At 40.2% G+C, this 7,320-nt stretch overlaps 1 long non-coding RNA gene across 1 annotated transcript in view; it reads left to right on the top strand.

Annotated features, from left to right (window-relative positions):
- Nucleotides 1-3,235: 3,235 nt before the first annotated feature.
- The window catches only part of LOC108293020, an 85,592-nt gene continuing 81,507 nt past the window's right edge, over nt 3,236-7,320 (top strand). The window contains exon 1 of the long non-coding RNA XR_001820533.2: nt 3,236-3,392. This is a non-coding gene — a long non-coding RNA (uncharacterized LOC108293020). The remainder of the gene's footprint in view (nt 3,393-7,320) is intronic.

The following is a 7,320-nucleotide window of genomic DNA, read 5'->3' as shown; positions in this document are numbered from 1 at the left end:
ATTGCAGTTTTGGGAAAGAATGGTTGAGGCACTGAAAGAGTAGAATTTTTTAAAGATCAACAAGGAGATGGGTCTTATGGGATAGAGAGTTTTGCAGAATGGAGACCTAGTCTTACATAGTATTTACAGTTATGGGAATCTGGTTGTCTCCTTGGCATACAGCGGGTGCTCAATAGTTGTTGGACAAATGCTGATTAGCTACCATTATATACCGCTTTGGCTACTGCTACAGACTTTTAGCTTAGGAGTTGGCTTTTTTCTTTTCTTTTTTTTTTTTTTTTTTTTTTTTTTTTTTTTTTTGAACTTTTTTTTTTTTTTTTTTTTGCAAAGGGCCAAATTCACATTTTTTTTCCTGGATTTTGTAGGCCATACAGTCTCTGTTGGAACAACTAAACTCTGGTGGTGGTGTGTGGGAGTAGCCAGGGATAAGACATAAACAAATGAGTGTGCAGTGTTGCAACAGGACTTTACTTACAAAAACAGGCGGTATAGCAGATTTGGCTTGCAGGCTACAGTTTGTTGATCCCTGTTCTCACTCATCTCCTGGCTTCAACCTTACCAGCCTCCAAGCCCATTCTGTACACAGCAGCTAGAAAAATCTTTTTCTTTCTTTCTCTTTCTTTCTTTTTTTTTTTTTTTTGGATTTTTATCTCTCTTTTTTCCCAGGCTGGAGTGCAATGGCAGGATCTCGGCTCACCGCAACTTCCACCTCCTGGGTTCAAGCAATTCTCCTGCCTCAGCCTCCCGAGTAGCTGGGACTACGGGTGCGTGCCACCGTCCCCAGCTAATTTTTGTGTTTTTAGTGTAGACGGTGTTTCACCATGTTGAGCAGGATGGTCTTGATCTCTTGACCTCGTGATCCACCCGCCTCAGCTTCCCAAAGTGTTGGGATTATAGGCATGAGCCACTGCGCCCGGCCTAGAACAATCTTTTTCAAGCTGTACTCAGAGCATGTCACTTCCTTGCACTAAGACATTTAGTGGCTGCCATATTTAATTTTGGTAAAAGTGCCAACTCCTCACTGTATGTCCAAGACTCTGCCTGGCCTGGCCCCTCTCTACCTCCTGAACCTCCTCTGGAGCCCCTCTTCCTCCTTAGTGTTGTGCATCAGACACTGGATGTTGTCTGAGCTTGGGAATTCTACAGCCTGTCCTACTTCACGGCATTGCACACTGTCATCTCAGCCTGGAGTGTTCCTTCTTCCCTTGTTTCTTATCCGTCAGTTCTCAGCTAAATAGAGCTTCCTCATAGACCCCATCTGTAATATCCCTTCTAAATTGGGCAGTGCTCCCCTTGCCAATGTGTTCTGTATATACTATTTGTTTTTGTTCTTATTTTCTGAAAACACTTATCACTATGTGTAGTTATTCATCCATTTGTTTGATTACTTCTTTATGTTTCTTCCACTAGACTAGAAGCTCAGGGAAGGCAGGGACAGTGTCTGTTTGGATCACTCTTGGGTTCTTAAGGACCAGGTATAATGCGGTCCTGGTATGCTGCAAAAGTACAAGGTGTGCTATAGAGCTCTATAAATGCCTGAATGACTGCAGAAACAGAAAAGTGGGATTAACAGTTTTGTTTCTCGCCTTAATCTTGTCTAACTTCAGATTCAAAATATTAGCTGTTTATAGACAGAATCAGGGTCCCTTCAGGCTGTCCTGAACTTCTCATGATCATGCTAGCTGATCATCAATCCGAGCAATTTGATTTTTTTTTTTTCAAAATTATAATATATGTGAGCTGTAGGAGTTAAAAAAAATAAAAACAAAGTGACAAAATTATATTTCAAAATGTACAGAGAAAGAGCTGTGTGCCTACCACTCAAATGCCATTTCTGTGTTTGTTTCAGATGACTTCTATATTAAAAACATTTTAAGTTAATTTTTAAAATGTTAAACATTTATACGTTTTTCAGTAAAAAGCAATTTTATTTTCTTTCTGGGCTTTGTTTCCTGAAATGGCAATGATTTCTGGGAAAATCCTGGTTGAGAAAGTCTTTTTTTCAGCATGCATTTCCCAGGCCAGTGTCTGCTTCCATTCTTAGTATAATACTTCATTATTATCTTCTGCCCACTCCTCCCCAAAATATGAAGCCAGATGCTAACTAAGCACAGTTAGCTTATTTTGGATAGTTTTCAATGCTGTTGTAAGGGAGAGGCTACTAGTCAAAAATCTATGTAAGGAAATAAACTCAAACATAAAATTTAACCAAGTTTTCTTATACAAGGCTATGTAGAAAAAACATTGCTGTCTTTCATAGACTCATAAAAGCAAACTGATTCTTCAGAAGACTGTTTCCTTCTTTAATATGAATGATAACATTCATTTGTCTTTTCTTTCTTTCTTTCTTTCTCTTTCTTTTTTTTTTTTTTTGAGATGGAATCTTGCTCTGTCTCCCAATCGGGAGTGCAATGGCATGATCTCGGCTCACTGCAGCCTCTGCCTCCTGGGTTCAAGTGATTGTCCTGCCTCAGCCTCCTAAGTAGCTGGGATTCCAGGCTCCCACCACCACACTTGGCTAATTTTTTGTATTTTTAGTAGAGACGGGATTTCACTATGTTGGCCAGACTGGTCTCAAACTCCCGACCTCAGGTGATCCACCTGCCATGGCCTCCCAAAGTGCAGGGATTACAGGCATAAGCCACCATGCCTGGCCCCATGCTGCTGCTGCTGCTTCTTTTTTTTTTTGAGACAGAGTCTTATTTTGTTACCCAGGCTGGAGTGCAGAGGCCTGACTGATCTCGGCTCACTGCAGCCTCCACCTTCTGGGTTCAGGTGATTGTCCTGCCTCAGCCTCCCGAGTAGCTGGGATTACAGGCGAGCGCCACCACACCCAGCTAATTTTTGTATTTTTAGGAGAGACAGGGTTTCACCATGTTGGTCAGGCTGGTCTCAAACTCCTGACCTTGTGACCCACCTGCTTGGCCTCCCAAAGTGCTAGGACTTACAGCCGTGAGCCACCGTGCCTGGCCAGCCCCATGCTTCTTTATCATTTTCTCTGTAGTTTCCACCAGCAGTCCCCTACCCCCGTGTGATTGCATCTTCCTTTTACAGTTTTTGATGCTAGCTTCCTGGTGTGTGTCTGGTTAAAGCACTCAAATTGGTTGCTGCTCCTTTATTAGCCCTGAGTGTGTGAAGAGAAAAAAGACTGAGGTCTACAGAAGGGTTAGAAGCTCCCGATGTAACTGTAGGAGGTGATTTTCAGATATTAAATCCTTAAAACTCACAAAGCTTGGCTGAGCCACAAGAGGTCAATATTTAATATTCTTTTCATTTTAACAGATGGCAGAGTAAACCATGGAGCAGCTGTGACTCTCATGACCAGGAGCTGCTAAAAGAGATTTTTGAAAAGCCCTAGGCTGTCAGTCCTGAGGTTGCTGCCTGTGAATAAGGTACCTTAGATAAGCCCTCTACTGTGTGTGAGGGAGAAAACCCTTTCATTTGATGAAATATTACAGAGGATGTAGGTATAATACAGTGTATGTAGCGGGGTTTAAATCTCACAGGTATAAGTTAGGAGCTGCATGACTCTGGGCAAGTTACTTAACCTCTCTGTGCTGTATTTTCTTGTGTGTATGATAGGATTATTATTAGGTTGGTGTAAAAGTGACTGCGATTTTTAGCATTAAAAGTAATACTGCATCACCTCATTCAGTTGTTAGAACAAAATGAGAGAACACATGTAAAATGTTTCAGATAGCATCTGGCATATTGTAAGTCCTTGATAAATGTTAGTTATAATTTGAAACCCATGCAAAAGAAAAGTGCTGTGTTTGGAGTCCTGCCTGCTCTCTGCCAACTAATTGTGTCCCTGAAATATTTTCATAGAACCCCTAAGACTTGGTAGAGCACAGTGTGATGATACTAGACTTGCTAGTTTTCCTCTGGGTTTTTCAGATCCCTTGGTCTATTGGGGACTAGCAGGCTTGCCCTTCCACATTGGATTTTAAGATGAGTAAAGCGGCTGCCCTGAGGTTCTCAGGAGTCACCAGTAGTGGCTCCAGAACAGAACGAAGCCTTCCTAACAGCCCTGGAATGTCAACACCCTGGGGTTGTTAGAAAGCATCCCTCCTTCCTGAGTGGAGTAACATGGACAAGCCAAGGGTTCGGGCCTATCCACTGTTCAGCTCATAAAGAGAGAGCTTCTTGTCTCCTGGAGCATCCCCTTTGAGTCCCTGAGGCTTGCCAGAGGTGGAGACCCACAGCCGGTGGGTCCTCTCTGCCTTATAGCCCGGGTACCAAAAGGAAACTTTACATCCTGCAGACAGTGAGACTACTTGTTTGCAAAATCATCATCATTATGATATCAGGTGCCCAAGAGTTTCTTCCAGGTGTCCTTGGAGGCTGTTTTAAAAACTCATCCACTACCTCTTACCACCCCCACCTGTTTTTTTTTCTCCTCACTCTTCATGCAAGTCCGATACTCTTTGCTGCATATCCTGTGGCAAGTTGACAGCACCATCTAACTTCTCTCTTTTCTCTCCTGGTTTACTGTCTGTTTTTGACAATCGGGCTTCAATCACAGGCAGCCTTGGAGGGGCCTATCCATCATGCCCGCACCACCGGCCCTGCAGCTCTCCACAACACTGGGCTGATTCATTTCCATCCAGTTGGCCAAGTTCATCTTCTTCTTCTCAAGTTTTTTCTTGCCACATTGCTGCTTTTCCCTTAATTGTCTAACCTAAAGTCACCCTGGGGTGTTGACATCCCGAATGTACCCTGTAAGGAAGCCAAGGTGTCCACATATAATTTGTGAAATCTGATTTGCATGAGTGGACACAATACGAATGCTGGACCTGCTGTGTTTCCTGGGAAATTCTTTTAAGCTGGTTTGACAGATTAAGATATTTCTAATGAAACAACCCACCTGCCCACTCCAACACCTGTCTGATGGTTGAGAGTAGGTCCTAAGAGTTCTGAAATTTAAATATCTTTCTTTCTTATATGATTAGTGGAGAAGAAAACATTTAGCTCTTTTTGGTACATGAATCTATACATTAAATGACAATTTTTTTTTTCTGATACAATAAAGGGTAAGGAACATAAGTCTGGGTGGAAGTATGGGGTAATTGTCTAAAAATCAAAGTAAAGTCCCCAGCTTTACCCCATATTCAACAAGTGACTTCACCCAAGTCACATTCCTTCTCCAGACTTAGTTTCATCAGTCAGCAAATGAGACTTACAGGGGTATTGTAAGGACAGATGTGATGGTGTACTTAGCTCAGTACCTGGCATTTAGCAGGCAGTCAACAAATGTCGGTTTCTCAATGGGTTCCATATCTATTCAAAGAGAGATTGAATATGATGCTTATTAAGTAGGACATCTAGTTTTATTTGGAGGTAAATTTATTTTTTAATTTTGAGAAAAAAAATCAAAATGTGTAAAGAATAATATCACTTTTCCCCATCAAGTAGAATTACCATTTTTGTCTTGAGAGTTGTCACCCCGATATCCATTCTACCTAGAATGATTTGTCTACGACAATTATACAGACCTCAATTTCCTTGTCAGTATTTGGAGAATAAGTGTATTTGGTTTAGGAATTGAGGGAATGACCCAGTCCTGTCTTGGGACTTTTAGAAAGGTTCCCTAACCCCTGAGAAAGAAACTAAGACCTTTACACTTTCTGCCTATGTGATGCCTAGAACTGTGGCAGCTACCTCATGGCTGTGATGGGCTTCATCATGGGGTCAAAGTCACTACACTGAGGACGGTGGAACAGAGGGATAGGACAAACCTTTTTCTTTGATGTCTCTGCCAAGCCACAGGATTAACCCTGAAAATAGCTCTACTTTTAGATTTCCTGTTAAATTATTGTTTAAGCCATTTGAGTCACAGTTTTTCTATTGTTTGCAGCCAAAAGCACCTACTTGATAAAATAATTACTAACATTTACTCTATCTGTCCCTACACTAAATTACACATTGTGTTAATTATCATTGCTTGATACAAAATCCTGATACCTGGTAGGGCAATCCCTGTATTTTACTCTTCTTTTAAAGAAATTCCATGATTATTTTTAGTTCTTTGCTCTTTTATACAAATTTAAGAGATTCATCTTCTCTACGCATGCAAACAAACATACACCCTTTTAAAAGTTGACAATAACTGCTAGAACATTAATAACAGCCCTGTCGGAATAATTTGGAGAACTGATATCTTTACAATACAACATAGTATATCATGTTCATAGTATATACTTGTTATTTAGGTCTTGAGTGTTTTATAAAAATTATTTTTATTAATAAAAGTTTTATACTTTATTCATAAATACTTTATCTGTTGGTATTAGAAAGGGGATTCTTCCAATATTATCTTTTCTGACAGTTGCACATGTATAGGAGCACAGCTGATGTCAGGTTGACTTATACCTCAAAACCTTTTGAATTGTTATTTATTTTGGTAATTTCTACTTAGATATTTTTCATTTTATAAATAATATTTGGAAAATTTACAGAAAAGCTGCAAAATTAAAATTGTACACATTATAGTTACACAGTGTTATATAATAATTTGGCTAGATTTGTCCCTGGTTTCTGGGAGGTGACCTCTAAATCCTTGGATTGTTCTGAATGATGGGAGTGTCTTAGTTACTCATGGTGGGTCCCTGGGACATGCCTAAATTTAGGCTTAAGGAAATAAATCAGGGTGGGGATGTCTATGCCAGAAAGACCAATCATGTGATTAGATGGTTAAGATTTAAGTCGGGTGATATCAGCCTGATCTTTAGAAATCAGAGACAGGCTGGAGATTGAGTTAAACAATATGGCCAATGATTCAATCAATTATGCCTATGTAATTAAACCCCAGTAAAAAGCCTGAACACTGAGGCTCAGGAAAAGTCTCCCTGACTGGTAATTGATAGGTAATTTACATGGATGTACTATGAGGGTGATGTGTCTTGAGGACATGGAAGCTTCTCATTTGGTGCCTTCCCAGACCTGGTCCTATGCATTTTTTACATTTGGCTAGTTCCAAAACCTGTAATTGAAAGTACAGTCATCCCTTGGTATTCTTGGGGAGTTGGTTTGAGGACCCCAGCAGATACTAAAAACCAACACATGTTCAAATCTCTTATATAAAATGGAATAGTATTTGCATGTAACCTATGTACATTTTCCTGCATACTTTAAATAATCTCTAGAGTACTTATAATACCAATTGCAATGTAAATACTAGTTATACCACATTTCAGTTTGTATTCTTTTTTTTTTTCTTTTTCTTTCCCATTTATTTTATTGCATTTTAGGTTTTGGGGTACATGTGAAGAACATGCAAAATTGTTGCATAGGAACACACGTGGCAGTGTGATTTGCTGC

The sequence above is a fragment of the Cebus imitator genome, unplaced genomic scaffold (assembly GCF_001604975.1).
Source record: "Cebus imitator isolate Cc_AM_T3 unplaced genomic scaffold, Cebus_imitator-1.0 Scaffold519, whole genome shotgun sequence".
Taxonomy (NCBI): domain Eukaryota; kingdom Metazoa; phylum Chordata; class Mammalia; order Primates; family Cebidae; genus Cebus; species Cebus imitator.
Note: the sequence above shows the minus strand (reverse complement) of the source record. Positions and strands in the feature narration are given on the sequence as shown.